This window comes from Miscanthus floridulus, chromosome 10 (assembly GCF_019320115.1).
Source record: "Miscanthus floridulus cultivar M001 chromosome 10, ASM1932011v1, whole genome shotgun sequence".
Taxonomy (NCBI): Eukaryota; Viridiplantae; Streptophyta; class Magnoliopsida; order Poales; family Poaceae; genus Miscanthus; species Miscanthus floridulus.
The window spans coordinates 140,321,217-140,338,184 of NC_089589.1; the positions used below are offsets into that span (position 1 = coordinate 140,321,217).

Sequence of the window (16,968 nt, forward strand, 5' to 3'; positions counted from 1 at the left end):
ATCCAAGCTTCAGACTTCCCTGAAAACTCGGATCGGAGCAACTCTTTATGTGTCTCGATATACGGATCCACCAAGGAGGAGTTTTGCAGAATTGTGTAGTGTGCTTTATTAAAATAATTGTCCTGCATACCAATATATGTTTTCTTCCCTAGTGTCCCCTTTCCACTTAGTCTCCCCTCATGTCGTGATTTAGGAACACCAATCGGGTCAAGGTCGGGAATAAAGTCAACACAAAACTCAATGACCGCCTCTGTTCCATAGCCCTTGGCGATGCTTCCTTCTGGCCGAGCACGGTTGTGAACATATTTCTTTAGGACTCCCATGAACCTCTCAAAGGGGAACATGTTGTGCAAGAACACAGGACCGAGAATGCTAATCTCCTTGACCAGGTGAACTAGGAGGTGTGTCATGATATTAAAGCAAGGAAGGAGGGAACACCAACTCAAAGCTGACAATACATTGAACCACATCATTCTATAGTTTAGCTAGATCCATTGGATCGATTGCCTTCTGAGAAATTGCATTGAGGAATGAACATAGCTTCACGGTGGCTAGACGTACATTTGGAGGTAGAATTCCTCTTAATGCAACTAGAAGCAATTGCATCATGAGCACGTGGCAGTCATGAGACTTTAAGTTTAGAAATTTCTTCTCTAGCACATTTATTATACCCTTTATATTCGAGGAGAATCCAGATGGTACCTTGATGCTTGCTAGGCATTCAAACATGCTTTCCTTCTCTTCTTTGCTAAGAGTGTAGCTGGTAGGACTTAAGTAATGGCGTCCATCATCTATCTTCTCTGGATGTAGGTTGTCTCATTCTTTCAAACACCGTAGGTCCTGTCGTGCTTCAAGTGTGTCCTTAGGCTTCCCATACACACCCATGAAGCCTAGCAGGTTCACATAAAGATTCTTCGTCAGGTGCATCACGTCGATCGCGCCATGGACCTCTAGGCCTTGCCAATAGGGTAGCTCCCAAAATATGGACTTCTTCTTCCACATGGGTGCGTGACCGTCAGCGTCGTTCGGAACAGGTTCGCTGCCATGTGCCTTTCCAAATACTACTTTGACATCCTTGACCATATTGAGTACATCCTCACCAGTTCGGTTGCCCGGCTTGGTCTGGTGGTCTGCCTTACCTTTAAAATGCTTGCCTTTCATTCTTAGGGGGTGATTCGCAGGAAGAAATCGACGATGGCCAAGGTACATGACCTTTCGACATTTTTTCAAGAATATACCTTTAATGTCATCGAAACAGTGCATGCATGCATTATATCCCTTGTTTGATTGTCCTGAAAGATTACTTAGAGCAGGCCAATCTTTGATTGTTACGAACAACAATGCTCGCAGGTCAAAGTGCTCCTGTTTGTGCTCATCCCACACACGTACACCTGGTTTGTTCCACAAAAGTAGAAGTTCTTCAACTAGTGGCCTCAGGTACACATCGATGTCGTTGCCATGTTGCCTTGGGCCTTGGATGAGCACTGGTATCATAATAAACTTACGCTTCATGCATAACTAGGGGGAAGGTTGTAGATACATAGAGTAACAGGCCAAGTGCTATGACTACTGCTCTGCTCCCTGAAAGGATTCATACCATCCGTACTTAAAGCAAACCTTAAGTTTTTTGCGTCATTTGCAAACTCCGGGAATTCTCTATCGATTGCTCTTCACTAGGACCCATCAGCAGGGTGTCTCAACATATTGTCTACCTTACAGTCTTCTTTGTGCCATCGCAACAAATTTGCATGGTCTTTGTTTCTGAATAGACGTTTCAAGCGTGGTATTATAGAAGCATACCACATAATCTTGGCAGGGATTTTCTTCGTGGGACGTTCGCCCTCAACATCACCAGGGTCATCTCGCCTGATCTTATACCGCAATGCATGACATACCGGGCATGCATCTAACTTCTCGTACTCCTCACCACGATAGAGGATGCAGTCATTAGGACAGGCATGTATCTTCTGGATTTCTAATCCCAAAGGGCAGACTACCTGTTTTGCTTTGTACGTAGTGACGGGCAATTCGTTATCCTTCAAAAGCATCTTCTTTTGGATTTTTAGTAACTCCCCAAATCCCTTGTCAGATACACCATTATTTGCCTTCCATTGCAGCAATTCTAGTGTGGTACCCAACTTTTTCTGTCCCGTATCACAAGTTGGGTATAGCAATTTCTTGTGATCCTCTAGCATGCGCTCGAACTTGATCTTCTCCTTTTCACTTTCGCATTCTCTTTGTGCATCACGAATGGCCTGACCAAGATCATCAGCGGGCTCATCTTCTGCCACTACCTCTTCTTCCCCCATTGTAGTATCATTGAAGGCACCATATTCAACAATAATGTCATCATCGTCCCATTGTTCTTCTTCACCTTCTTCTATTACAACCCCGGTTTCTTCGTGCTTCGTCCAACAAATATAGTTTGGCATGAAACCCGACTTCAACAAGTGTGAATGAAGACTCCTTGAGCTAGCATATTCCTTCAAATTCTTACATATGGCACATGGGCAGCACATGAAACCATCGCGTTTGTTTGCCTCGGCCACACGTAAGAAAAAATGCACGCCCTCAATGAACTCTTGGGAGCGGCGATCAGTATTATACATCCAATGCCGGCTCATCTGCATTACATAACATACATACCATATTAAAACCTAGAATATAATTAGTTAATTATACGACATGCATGTCACCACACAAGGTATTAATTTATGAAAGTCTCGCTATAATGTAGACAATCCCATCTACCAGTAAAAAAACTAAAGCTAAAATGCACTTCAGCAGCATAAGGATTTCACGACCAATCCCAACTAAAACAGACAGATCATGTGTTTGTTCAACATCTATGGGCTTCTTCCGCAGGATCACTGCCTCATCATCCGCCGTAGCCGCCTGTGCAAGAGAGTTTTGCACATGTTCAACATACTCTTCCTCCCAGTACCAGCCTGAACATCCAGTGCCATCCCACTTAAATTAAAACAAAAATTTAGAACTTTAATCACAATCATCATGAAAATAAGTATAAATTAACCATAATCATCAAATGCGACAAAATAACTCACATTGCGATCCGAACACTTGTAGAAGATACGGCCCTTGTTGGGACACTCCTTCCTCACCCGGTACTCCATCACAATCTTCTCCTCACACTTGCCACATGCAATGAGAGGGAGGTCCGGCCTCAATCGCTTTTGAACCCGATGAGAGGCCGAGAACCCGGAAGCAGTTGCCATCTACTCTCTATACTCATTTTTAATATAATATAAATTTCTCATTTTATAAACAAATAAAATTAAAAAAACTCTAAAATTCTCTATATCTCTAAACCATGAAGTTTGCTATGCATGCTAGAAATGAAAGCTGAATACTAGTTTTGAATAACTACTTTAACCTTCTTTCATCCAAATATGCAAACTTTAAAGTGATTTTGAGCTTAAATGGCTTACAAATAAAAAAAATTCCATCAGAAAAAACCACATATATCTAGTCCACAAAATGAGATATGCTACTGATGAAACATGAGAGTATAAAGTTGGTAACCTTTATAACCGAAGAATCGATGGATGAATCGAAGAAAATCTTGTGATTACCGGCGATGAGGAAGAAGAGAGGCCGGCGATGAAGCAAGAAAACACTGAGCTCGAAGTGGCTCGGGCTCGGGGAGGAAGAAGGGCTATATAGAAGGGGAACTGTAGTCCCGGTTGGAGACAGAAACCGGGACTAAAGGTCCCTTTCTAGTCCTGGACGGAGCCTCCAGCCGGGAGTAGACTTTTACTTCTGGTTGGAGGGACGAACCGGGAGTAAAAGTTAACCTTTAGTCCCGGTTGGTAGCTACAACTAGAACTAAAGGTCCCCTACAGCAAAAGCCTGCCGCAGTAGCCATTGGACAGGGACCTTTAGTCCCGGTTGGAGCTACAAACCGGGACTAAAGGTCTGTCTACTCCTGGGCGCGAAAAATACCGGGACTAAAGCCAAATTTCGAGGTGGGATCAAAGGTCGTTTCTCTACTAGTGCACATAGTCAAGTGGGTTCCATGTGCATATTTTTTCTTTTGTCCCCCATGTATTCAGGACCTAATATTAATAATAAAAAAAAAGTCAACATGGGGGATTGAATGCAACAATCTCATGAATCCAAAGGAACAGCCATACCACTCACTACCGGAAATTGCATAAAATACCCATAGTGAAATTTTATTTAACCTGTCGGCTCGCCTAGTACACAGGGAAATATCAATAACCCTGTAGGTTTTCACGGAACGCACACAAAAATTTGGCTCACAGGGTAATTAAACTAATATTCCTGTGTGCTTTATATTTTTTCTGTCGGATTTATCACACAGGCTAATTACCATGTTCTTTGGCACTGAAATATTAGCAGCTGACACGTTTTGGCGCACAAAAATTTCATTGCGCGCTTTTTTTGGCGCCTCTCTGGGACGAAAAATTGTAAAAAAGAAAAAAAAACACAGCGAGACCAACTCCCACCCACTCGGCCACTCGCACCAGGCCACCAGGCCACCATGGCCCACCACGGTGTGCGCCTCATCTCCCCAACCCCATCCCGCAGTCGGCACTCGGCAGTACCAGTACGCAGCGCATCCAGTCGCACCAACTCCCTAACCCTAAGGCGAGGCGGCGGCGGCGGCCCTGCGCGGCGGCGCAAGCGAGCAGAGCACGGCGGCGGGCGGCCGTGAGCAGCCGAGCAGGGAGGCCGGAGGCGCTCGCAGGGAGGCTGCGGCGGGCACCACCTCGTCCACGCTGTGCGACGGCGGGCACGCGGGGATCCATCGCCGAGCTCCAAGAAACAATCGTCTGCGCAGACGGAGCCTCCATGTTCTACTCCTCTGACCCAACCTCACATCTGCCTGCTTCGTCTTCCAGGTCACTGCCATCTCCTCTATTTTCCCTTGCTATTCCAACTACGTCTGCAAGATGGATTTGCCCAACCAAGATGTCTGTAGTTCTGTTACTACTTGCCATAAAAAAACAGTTTGCCACACATCTTCTGAATATGTTTTTCAGCAATATGACATAGGCAGTAGCATTCAGTGATTTGTGTTCACACGTAGATGGATGACAGTAGCATCCGTTGATTGCATAGATTCAGTTTCTGGAGAGCAATTTGCCATGTACTGATAACCATAGATGGGTGGTGCAATAAAAAAAATGACAGTTGTATAAATATAAATACATGGAAGGCCATTGCTTGGACTTTTAGTTGCTGCAATTAAGTGGGTCATGTAATCACTGGAAGATTATAAAAAACTACAGGCAATCAGCGCAAGGCAGCAGGATCAAAGGCTCCCTGACTCTTCCTGCAGTTTCATGACAGATGGCTAGATGAAAGTGCAGTCCGCATTAGAAATTTAGAATGTCACATGTTTTATATCTTGTCATTTTTGAATGGTCACTTCGGAGCCTTGCATTGCTTCAGCTTAAGTTTCTCCAAGTTCTTTGTACTAAGCTCAAGTTCTGTTTTACTTGTTAGAACAATTCATCTTATTGTTAGAGCAAGTTACCAATTAATGGTTCAGGAAGTTGAAGGCGCTTATTTTTGCTTTCTTCGTACATCCTTCTGCTCTTTACTGTGCCTTTCATATTCTCTTACTGGTACAGGAGGTGCACTGATCAGAGGCAAGAAAATGATGTCATGCTCTCTCCCTCTCTGTTATGACTCATTTCTTATGTGCATCTTTAGATGGGTGAATGAAAAATCGAAGATAGCTGATATTTTAGTACATGCAAATCTGGGCATATTAAATACATATTCTATTTGACTTCATTTAGGTTGGAGGCCCTGGAGGTACAATGTGATGCTCGATCCTGTCAAGTGTCAACAACAAGCAGATCAATTACTAGTACTTCTGCAGCTAAAGCTTAGCAGCAGGGCATCAAATTGTTCTTAGGGTGCTACAGGTAATTTACACAGAAGGCAACATCACTAGTGAATCTAGTTCTAATGTTCTATGTTTGATGTATCTCATTTATAAGAGTCAAGCTTCAATCGAGTGTAACGTACTGGCTACTAAACATAAAACTTTGCGAGCAAAATTTTTGGTAAATTCCAGCATGTATACTACTGTTGTGATTTGTGAATATGTTAATAAAGGAACAAATTTGACCAGCACGTGTACCACTGATAGCTTGTGATTTTGGTAAATTCAAATTTGCTATGCGATGTTACTTGGTATTTTTTTAGTTTACCAGAGAGCTTTCTAGCTTACTAGTTTGCCTTAGTTTTTTTTATCAGCTTCCTCCACCAATCCTGCATGGCAGCATCCTATCGATCATCTGTCCAATTTCCCAAGCTCCAAGGACAAAGGTACATTATTTCCCTGAATTTTGCCTAGTAATATTGCACTTGCATATTTGTATGCATGGTAGGTGTTAGAACTTAGAACTTGATATACTCAATACTTATCTCTAGATTCTTTTTATGCCCATCAGTTATGACTTTAGAATGGTCAGTTACTTACATTTCTTGGCTAGCAGACAGTGCTATGATAGAACTATTTTGCTCTTATTTTGCTGGTTATTTTAATAGAACATTTAGCGACGATCCGCCAATCTCGGTGTTGTGGTGTAGTGATCTTTCTTTCTTATTTTGTACTATGGTGAACAAAAATTGGGATGCGAGAAACTTGAATTGCTTTTTTTTGTATGCTAGGCTCAAAGGAGGCCATCGCTACTGAACCACCACAAGAAGGGCAAGTTGCAAAGACTCCAACCCAAGCCGAAGCTCAAGTTGTGAGAAACTCATGTGGGAACCTTATGTGCTGGTCCTGTTTATAATTGTTATTTTCTGGTCTTTATGAGAACCTTATGTGAACTGTTCTGCCCCCAGATTGGCAATGAATGATCTGATTTTTCAATAGATATGTTATCAGAAATGCAAGATATGTGTATAATATGTTGTTGGAATGCATATATGAATATATAATTTTTTGTTTTTTAATTCTCCTGCCTTATATAAATGCCCATTATGAGCTGGCCTGCTACGTGGTATGTTGTAAGAAGTAGTGACATAAAACCAATTGTCATAAAACTTTGTGATATCAAAACCAACGTCATAGATTTATGACATTAACATATAAACGACACAAACATGGTTTAAGGTGCATGGCTTATGACACTAGCTTTTTCGTCATGCGGGTGTCACAAATGCTAATATATGACATAAATTTCATATATTATGACAAAGATTAATTGTCATAAACCCTCACATCTCTTGTAGTGAGAGTTGAAGTATATCAATCTGGCATGAGGTTCAAATCTTGATTCGAAAGCACTAGTCCACACAGGTGAAGAAGAACAAGAAGAGGGGCCTTGATTCAAAGCAGTCGAACTCAGCGTTACAAGTCCTATGAATGATGTCTATTTCACGAGGAAAACTAAAACTAAACAAAATCGAAACCGTAATGGGCTCCAAGACGATACACGGCCCAACGGACCAAAAGACGATGTCGCAGCACCATGCCAGATTTTGGGCACACGCTCGTTTCGACAATTCCCGTTGAATCCAAGGAAATTTTGAGCTGGGGCCAGTGGAATTAGAAATTTTATGAAATTTTCTTTCTAACCATAAGTATAACGTCGAAAACAAAGTCCACATGCATTCTGGGCATCGTTTTTACCCAAGACTGCTACTAGCATCCAAGATGGACTCCAACTTAAATTGGACTGAGCCTCCGCCATGACTTGAACGCCCACACTGGTCCTCTTAGTCTCCAAGGCTTGTATCTGGAGGAGTGATTTCCTCATCAGGTTTCACTACAACACAATACGTTTTTATAGGGACAGTCAGAAACGATTTTTAGACTCGGTAATCAAAATCGTTACTATGCCATTGATTGTAAAAATTAGTCGTCTTCCGGGAGCCGTACAAATTAATTTTCAGAGGGTTGGTTTGGTTAACTCCCCCGTTCCTAAAAATGGCATTGAGGGGCTTTTTAAAATCATTTAGAAGTCGTAGAAAAAAAAAGATTTTAATTTGACCGGAGGCCTACATGACTCACCGCAACACATAATGTTAAAATTAATGTTCGTTTTGCACAAGTGCATTCATGGGGATTCGAACCTATGAACTCACACCTCGCGCGCACCCTCGCACCACTAGACCACACAGTCACTTATGATTATGTATATGATACTATCCTTTTGTACTAATACGTACAAATTTTGTAATCAATAATTTGACTCTAAACAATCTTAAATGGGAAAAAAATTAACTATAAAGTTTTAGATCTCGTTGAGTTCTATAATTTTTATATAAATTTTGTCTTTGACCGACTTATTTGAAAAGGTTATGCATTTATTTGTGTTGCAGCTTTTTTTAGGGCAATTTACTTAGTCAACCATACTTGAAAATTTATTTCTAGGAGCAGTCGCCTAGAAATCTTCAATTTTTAGAGGCGATATAAGCAACTAGCCTTGAAAATCATATTTTCAGAAGAGATTCTCTTAAGTCGATAGCCACTAAAAACAGCAGTGACAGTTTACTCAATAGAACCGCCCTTAAAAATATATTTCTAGGAACGGTTTATAAGCTACTGTGTTACCGGGCCTAGTTAAAAGAGTTTACTAAGTAAACCGCCCATGAAAAAAACAAGAGGCGCTGGTAAAAATTATTTTTGTAGTGGTGTTTTTAAAGATGGCTTAGATAAGATTATGCCATCAATAAGAGGGGTAAGATACGTGCCATCCCTATTTTCTTTTTAATGTTTATTTACTCATGCATTGCTAAAAGTTTTCACCTAGAGAGGGGCATGATTGTTAAATTTCCATTTTGTTATCAATTTAGTATATGTGTAGTCTATTTGTCATGGAATTCTGGTATTCCATGGTAAATTTGCAATGTGCATTTGTGAGATTGCATTGTAATTTGGGTGAAAATGGATAAATTTGTATGTCAATTTGTGAGATTTAATAGTCAATTTGAATATTGTTCGACTATTCTATGAACTATAACTTTTTTAATCATTGTCGTGTGATAAATTAAAGAACATGCATAGAGAATATGTGGAAACAGGAGTAATAAATGCCTACTGAGATTGGAATGCTGCTGGTGAAGCTGGGGTCTAAATTTTAGGGCTTACGAAATATGGGGAGCCCCAAATTTGTAGATGTCCTCATTTACGAGCTATTATTGGAGGTACTCTTCCAGTTCTCCTTATGAGATGAGCTCTAATCCATGATTCGATAAGCTTCAAATCAATTTGTATGGGCAAAAACTTTGGCTGATGCCATTATTTTGTGCTTGTACCTACTTTACACAATAGTCAACCACATGTCATTGACTTCCTCCCACTAGTGAAGAAACGGTTTTTGCTGTCACCTGGGTTTTTTCACAGGTGGTTCATAAAGAGCAGTTGCGAGAAGAATTAGACGTGTTGGCTATGAACTGCCAGCACTACTACAGAAAACTTAATATAGAGGCGGCTGGTAAGCCTCTATAGAGGCGGTTATGCCAGCCGCCTCCACTAATGGTCTTTGTAGAGGTAGCTAAACCCACTACTACAAAAAGCATTTCTAGAGGCGGCTGATAATCCTTTGTAGGGGCGGTTTGCCCAGCCGCCCCTACGCAAGAGTCTCTACAAATCAATTTGTAGGGGCGGCTTGTATTACCAGCCGCCCCTACAAATCGATTTGTAGGGGCGGCTGTAGTACCAGCCGCTCCTACAAACAGGTATTTGTAGGGGCGGTTCAATCTCAGTACATTTTTCCGTAAAAAAAATTCAAATTTACAATTTAAAATTGCGTTGCCGAACATCCCACGACCAACGTTCCGAACCGCGTTCGCGTTGCCGAACGCACCGCGACCGCGACTACAAGCAGAAGAGTATTCTATAAACTACAATTACAAGTCCAATTCACAAGAATATATACAATCCATCATTAAATATGCAAATTCCATACACATTGTTATCAACGTCCTAGAGCTAGCCTTTCAGTCTCACGAAGGTGTTGGTACTGAGGATTTGTACCTAACTCAGACTCTCGGTCATGGTAGGCGCCTCTGACGTGTACAATCTGGTCCAATATGAAGTTGCAAAGGTCGCTGACGAGCTCTAAGAGTTGATCATCCTTGTATGGGTCTCTTTTCATTCCTTTCTCTTCTCTCCACTACAAGAGAACAAGTTTCGGTTTAGTATTTCATACCATGTACGAAGTTTTTATTAAACGGGTGAAGAGGTTCAAACTTACCCTTAAGAGGTGTCTCCTGTAGGCACCGGTGTTACTCATCATAGAACATATATAGTATCCACAATGTACACTCCCAGGCCTCTGCTTGGGGCACTGTGTGTTTTGCATATGAAAATGTTAAGTAATGCTTTTGACAGCCATGTAACGGAGTACTAAAGAAGTAAGTTACACTTACCGCACATAGTGTTTTTATAGCCAGCTTTTCCATCCTTGCCGGATCATGCCTTCCATGATGATTAGTGACATAGAACCTAAATGCCCTATTCGAATTATTTTAGCAAATACAACTTGTTAGTATCCAAAAGTGAACGTTACAAGTATGTATACAAACATATAAGCTAATGAGGATTGTCGATATGTATACGTCTTGAGAATCGATATGAAGTCTTTGTATGTGACCGTGTCCTTATCTAATGAATCAAAGACCCATGCCATGCTCCTCTCGACATCGACGGCTATACAAATCCAGTGGTTGCTGCATGGATTTAAACATAGAACTAGATAAGCTCTTTTGCATCGAATAAAATATATCGAACAAAGCTTAAGTATAGAATTGAACTTACTCGAAGTTGTATGGTAGCCATATAGTAGAGTGTTGTTGGAGATTTTTGAAAGCCAGGGCAATGTATGCCGCAACCTTAAGGGACTCTTCCCTTAGTTTCGCCGTACGGATGCGCTCTTTCTCCCGAAGAGTCTTTGCAGCAGCAAGCTCTTTGGTATCCAGTGTCCACTGTTTAGGGTAATTAAAATTTGTTTGGGCTATAGCTTGAGGGTCTACATACCCGGCTTTCACACTTGGCATTTGTTTGACAATGTGCACTTGCATTCTACAAATCACGGCGTGGGTTAGTTACAACAAAATTCAAAGAATACATTCATATCATATTGGGAGGACAAGGACTTACAGGCACCACGTGCGAATTAGATTCATCTCCATTTCTCCCAGGTGAAAGCATGTGTGCATGTCATTGAAGTCAAAGACAATTTTCCTGGCTGGGCTTCCAAATGTGCCGGTGGGGAAGCATGCTTGTATGATATCTATGCTCGTTGGGAGAACACGCAAGTACCAATCATGGAACCTTCTCATTCCAAGTGGTAGGCGCTGGATGTCCCGGTTTGGTAGGAAGGGCTTGCCTCTTTCATATGTTTTTGGGCAATCCTTTGACCATTTGATGGCATCAACATTTGGATACTGCTTTGCAATTTGGTGGAGTTTGCTAGTGACGGCCTCCTTAGAACCCCGTGATGGGACTATTTTAACTTGGTTCTCAGGCACATCCTCATCTTCTTGTGCATCACCTTCTTCAGGAGGCACTCGTTGTTCATGTATCGGTTGTGCTTGTTGAGAAGACTATGGCATCTCATCATGCACTTGCTCGGTACAAGCTGGAGAAGGTTGTGGCATCTCATCAGTCACATGCTTGCTAGGAGGCAGGGAAGAATGTGGCATCTCAAGAATGTGGGGGTCACGAGACGGTGCAAATATCTCCCTGACCTCAACAACTCGCTCCAAATTTGGGAGAGGGGGAGGCGGCGAAGAAGCAGTCAATATAATGTCTCGTTTGTGCCAGAGGATGAATTGCCCCATAACGTCTCCGAGTAACACTAGTCCCTCGGGAGTTGCGTAGTCTATCCTCCAATGCATGAACACCTCGACCCTAGTGTAGTCCGGCGGTATCTTATTATTATGGTGTAAGCCACCAGGAGGATGTGCCACACCCGTTGCCACCTCCATCACAGTGTTCTGCCGGCCGCTGAGAAACACCAAGGTGCAACTAGTTGGTTCCCGTATGCGATCGACTGGGGTTGTGGCTGCAGTGGAACCTTGGCTGCTAGGGACTTTCGGAGGACTGCCAACTAATGCCAGTTCTCCCGGTGGCGTCACAAATATTCGTGGCTCCGTAGACAGTCCTTGCTCCTCCAGCGCCTTCACAACTAGAGCCTTCACTTGGAGCTCAAGACTAGTCTCCCGGTCTCGGCCATGTTTCTTGTACATGTGCCTATCCTCTTCGAATCCTTGCTTCCAGGTCATCCTTTTCCCTAGCCCCCTAGTGCGGTCTGTGTGCTCCTTGTTTCCCAAGCCAAGGCTAAGCTCATCCCTCTCTCTGGAAGGATTGAATGAACCCTTCTCCTTGTCTTCAACATATTTCAGTATCCTTGATACCGCCTCTTGGGTCTCTGGCTTATCAAACTTAAGATTACTACCGGATGATTCTGTACTCCTCGCATATATCCAGTTCCTTGAGCGTACCTTCAAATTCATCACATTGATATTCCCAGCAGTTGTGGCCTCTTCATCCATCTTCCTAAACTGCCCTTCCTTGGCATAGTAGCCACCAAGGCCTAGATGATGGTGGTGTTTGTTCCTCTTCGCCAGCTCGATGTTACGGGCACTGAGCTCCAATGCCTCCGGTGAAGTCTTCTGAGCCACGAGCTCCTCCCATTGACTAGGAGTTATTTTGCCAAACTCGTTGAAGGGAGTTAACCCCTTTTGGATATACTTTGTGTTGAGCTCCGACCTCCAACGTCAGAATAACTCTCCCATCATCCTAATAGCATTTTTTTTACCAATTCATGCTTACCCTCTAGATATCTAAAATTGACCTTCAGCTGCCTATCCCATAGTGCATTCTTTGTGTTCTTTGCTACCTCTTTCCAGTTAGGGATTGCTGGGTTCAATTTATCTCTTACTAGGGCCCCGATCGCATTACGGAATTTTTCTGTTAATTCCTTCGGCTCAAGGATCTCCCCTGCTGGCCTTACCTCTGTTATCACATACCATGCCTTATCTGGATATAGATTTCCTTTTCTATCCCCTCGTTTCCTCTTAGGCTTGGTAGTCGTGGTTGTGTCTTGAGTTTGTGGAGCAGAGGCGTCGTGATCTGTCTCTGTGGCTGTTGCCTCTGCTCTCCTTTTCTCTACTCCATCTTGTCCAGCGAGATGTTGCGGACATCGACGTCGTCTTTTCTGAGTTTCAGGAGGGACCTGTATATACGACAGGTCAAAGTGTTAGCAGAGGTAACGCAACCAAAGATTTAGGAAAATTTACAACCTAAGGCTTTTTCCCTACCTCCTCGTTCGGGTCAAAATCCTTGTCCAAATCTTCCTCCGTTGGCCTCCTTCTGGCTTCACGTGGGAAAGGATCCTTGGGACTTTCATATCCCTCTTCTGAGTCATCATCATCATCCTCTTCTTCTTCGCCTTCAGCAGCCTCTCCTTCGGGGCCTTCCTCCTCGTCACACTGCCCCTGAGTAAGCATCACTTCTAGATTCTTTTCTACCTCGTTATCGAACTATTCCTGAGTAAGCTGGTCCTCTAGTGCTTGCTCCTCAAGGGTTGGCTGCTCATTAGGCTCGAGGCATCGGGCTGCACTGTCTGGTGTCCGCGACATTATTTCGCGCTTTATTCTAATATATGCAAGAAAGTGTGCTTTAGGTAGCGAGAAGGTATAAGAAATAAAAAAGGTCTATAAACCAAAGTAGTCCTATAAAACAACAATATATCAAAAAACGAGTAGTAGCAGTAGTAGAGGCCTCAGAAACATGTCAATCATCATTTGATCATGAACTTGGAGCATCAAGGCATCATAACAGAGAAGAGAGGAGAAGGTAATGTAGGGGCGGCTACTAATGATGCCAAGTTCCTCACAAGTTCTTGATCATCAGCTCATATTCCATATAATGTATGGACTTGGACAATTTCATCATCGACAAAACAAAGGAGAGGAGAGGAGAGGGAAGATTTGGCAAAAAAAAGCAGGTGCTGCTTCCAAAACATAGAGGATAGGAAATGTGGCAACAAATAGAGGAGATGGGAGATTTGACAAAAAAAAAGCAGGTGCTGCTTCCCAGAAAAAGCAACATGACAATGTAAGAACACCATATGCTTAATATCTTCCGAACCTGATAAGCAGATCGGACAATCAGAAGTAGTAGACAGTAGTAGTAGGGGAGTAGTAGAAGTAGCAAAAAAAGCAACAGCTGCTTAGGAGAGGAGAGGAGTAGAGTGGAGTAGAGGAGAGTAGTAGTAGAAGAGGAGTACAGAGAAGACATCAAGTACAGAGAAGATTAGTAGCCACCGGCCACAATAGTGTAAGAAGAATAATATAAATGCAAACAGTGCATAGCTCCTACTTGCATAAAGCTGGACAGCAAGCGACGGCGCAGAAAACCAGATCAGGACACTGCTACCGTTGGGCCTCGACAAGCAGTGCCGGTTTCCGCGCTCCTACTTGCGTGAATCAAAGGGGCCAAGAAGAATAGTTGTCTACCAGATTAGTAGTCGGGAGAAGTGGGCGGGTGGCTGCCTAGCCGGCGAGATGGCCGAGCACCGAGGATGTAGCCACACTGGCCTTTGCCCTAGCGTGGGCGGAAGCGTATGGCCCGGCCACACGGTCAGTGACCATTAGCAACAAGCCAGCAACTAAATACCTGAGGCCGATTTTTAATAGGTAAAAGTTTATAACATTCTTAAATCTAAACTCTATTTTATATTGTCATATCACAAAGTTCAGAAACATTGATGACCAGAGTTCTTCTCGTAAAACAAGAGGTAGCAACCATATATTAAAGTATTATTAAACACACATGGGTTGCAGCACATAATCTAATGTCCGGATACGAGTGGCAGTGGGAGTAGCAGTGCACACAATGAAATACAGGTTCCACTAACTATGCGGGCAATAGAGAGTTTTTTCATCCCACTTTTTTTACTTCCCAAACTATACTCGGTTTCTTGGTTTGACTTCAGTTTTCATAACTGCGAAATTTGGTTATCAGCTACGGCTTTGGTTTTAATCCCAAACCAAACCGAAGGAGCAACGATCTCTCGAGTCCAATGGACCATCTAGGCGATAGGCGTCCAAGCAAAGCCCAGCCAACCTTGGGCCTTAGCCTAGCTAATTGGCTCGACATCAACCAAGTGGCCCCTTCCAGCCTTCCTTCCATGCCCCCTCCGCCAACTCGGCAACTGCAGAGAGGTAAGGGCGCACGGGATCCATGCGAGGTTGCGGCTACAGGCAACGAGGCGAGCGACGAGTGGCCTCCGGAGGTGTTGCCATGCGTGCGAGTAGCGGAGCGGCAGCATGGATGGCAGTCGGGGGCAGTGCAGGCAATCCCATGCACGTGAGTACATGGTTTTCTTGCGTCCGTTTTGTTGCGCAGTAGAGAACGACGGTTATGTTCACCTTAAATTGAAAAAATAAAGTAAAAACCAACACCGAACTTATCGGTTTTTAGTTCTATGATTAACTGATCGGTTACTCATTGTTGGGAACTGAAGTTTCTAAAAAGTGAGGAATAAAACCAGATGTCTTGGTAACAGCGTAATGCAAGCAGGAATATAGACAAGCTACTGCGTTAAAAAAAATATAGACAAGCCACACCTCAATCAACCAATGGCACGGGAAATGATTTGTGGTTGCAAAGAACATTGAGAAGCATGCAAACTCTTCAATGAAGTCAGAATCAGCAATATTAAGCACATAATGAAGTTTAGTAGTGACTAAAAGAAACATCAATGCATAGCACGTAATACTCATCATCTTCATATTAGAATGTATCAACTAAAAATTACCGGATAAGAACTAAAACAAATTGATAGAGCTTTGGAATTAGGGAAGGTGGCCTCACAAATAACTGCATTAAGTACTAGTGGTAACACTATAAGTGCTATTTCTTCCTGTATATGAACGACATCAGCATAAGAGGAGAACATCCTATGTAAGCCATGCAATCAATCAAGTCAACTTATAAAAGCATCTATTTTCTTCTGTTTCATTTCTATACATCAAAAATAAAAATGCTTCAAGCATGGGCCACTGGGTCAAGGCGTCAGGTATATTGTTATCAGGCTAGGATTATCCAAAAGCAGCACAAAAAATTAGATGCATCCATAAAAAAAATCAGGTCAAGTGCAGACACATCAGCAAACTCCACCATTTTGAGCTTTCTGTGTGTTTATTTTATGATGATGGGGATCCTGCGGGTTTTAGTTGCCGTTCTGGTGAATTTCATCCGGGCTTGTTGGAATCAGTGAGGCATGTTCCTAATTACTCCGAGTCTAGCCTGACTGGCCTTGATTTTGTTGAAAACTATGCCATATTGGCATGTTGTAATCAGGTTGCTAATTTCTGAGTTTCCGTGCGTTTGGCTGACCGGGTTTGTTGTTACTTGAACTAGTTCAGCGAGTAAACTGTGCATCTCCCGTTTTTTGGTAAGCTGACCGCTTGAGCAGAAAGGAAGATATGATTAAATGTGAACATTAGGTGCTAGCTCCAATTTGGACATGTGATGGAAACACTGTGATTTACTGTATAATTGATTGATGATTGGTTTTGGAGGAAGATACATTACTGCCCAATCAAGACAAGGCACTGGCTGGGCATTTCATCGAGCATATGCAAGGCGTCAGGCGATGGAACCTAGCTACCAGAGTTCGTAGAGCAACCAGAGTTCGTAGAGCAACCAGAGATCGTACTTCATAGAGCAAGCAGAGTTCGTAGAGCAAGCAGAGATCTGATACTTACCGGTCCAGATGGACGATGTGCACTGGCGTGCGGGGGCGGGACGCCGGGGTGCGGGGGCGGGACGCCGAGGGTCGGTGCGCGGGGCCGGGCGTCGGGGGCCGGGTGCGAGACGCCGGGGGTCGGCGCATGGGGGCGGGACGCCGGGGGTTGGCGCGTGGTGGCGGGCGCCGGGGGCCGGGGGCCGGGCGTGGGACGCCGGGGATCGGCACGCGGGGGCGGGCGCCGGGGGCCGGG

General features: G+C 43.4%; 1 long non-coding RNA gene across 2 annotated transcripts; it reads left to right on the forward strand.

The window, feature by feature from the left end:
• The first annotated feature begins 4,560 nt into the window (after nucleotides 1-4,560).
• On the forward strand, nucleotides 4,561-6,894 carry LOC136485877 (uncharacterized). 2 transcript variants are annotated; one of them, XR_010766600.1, is made up of 4 exons: nucleotides 4,561-4,886; nucleotides 5,793-5,921; nucleotides 6,243-6,327; nucleotides 6,673-6,894. It is a non-coding gene; the product is annotated as an uncharacterized lncRNA (long non-coding RNA). The 2 variants fall into 2 exon arrangements; XR_010766601.1 differs by having other exon boundaries at nucleotides 6,256-6,327.
• Nucleotides 6,895-16,968: the final 10,074 nt, after the last annotated feature.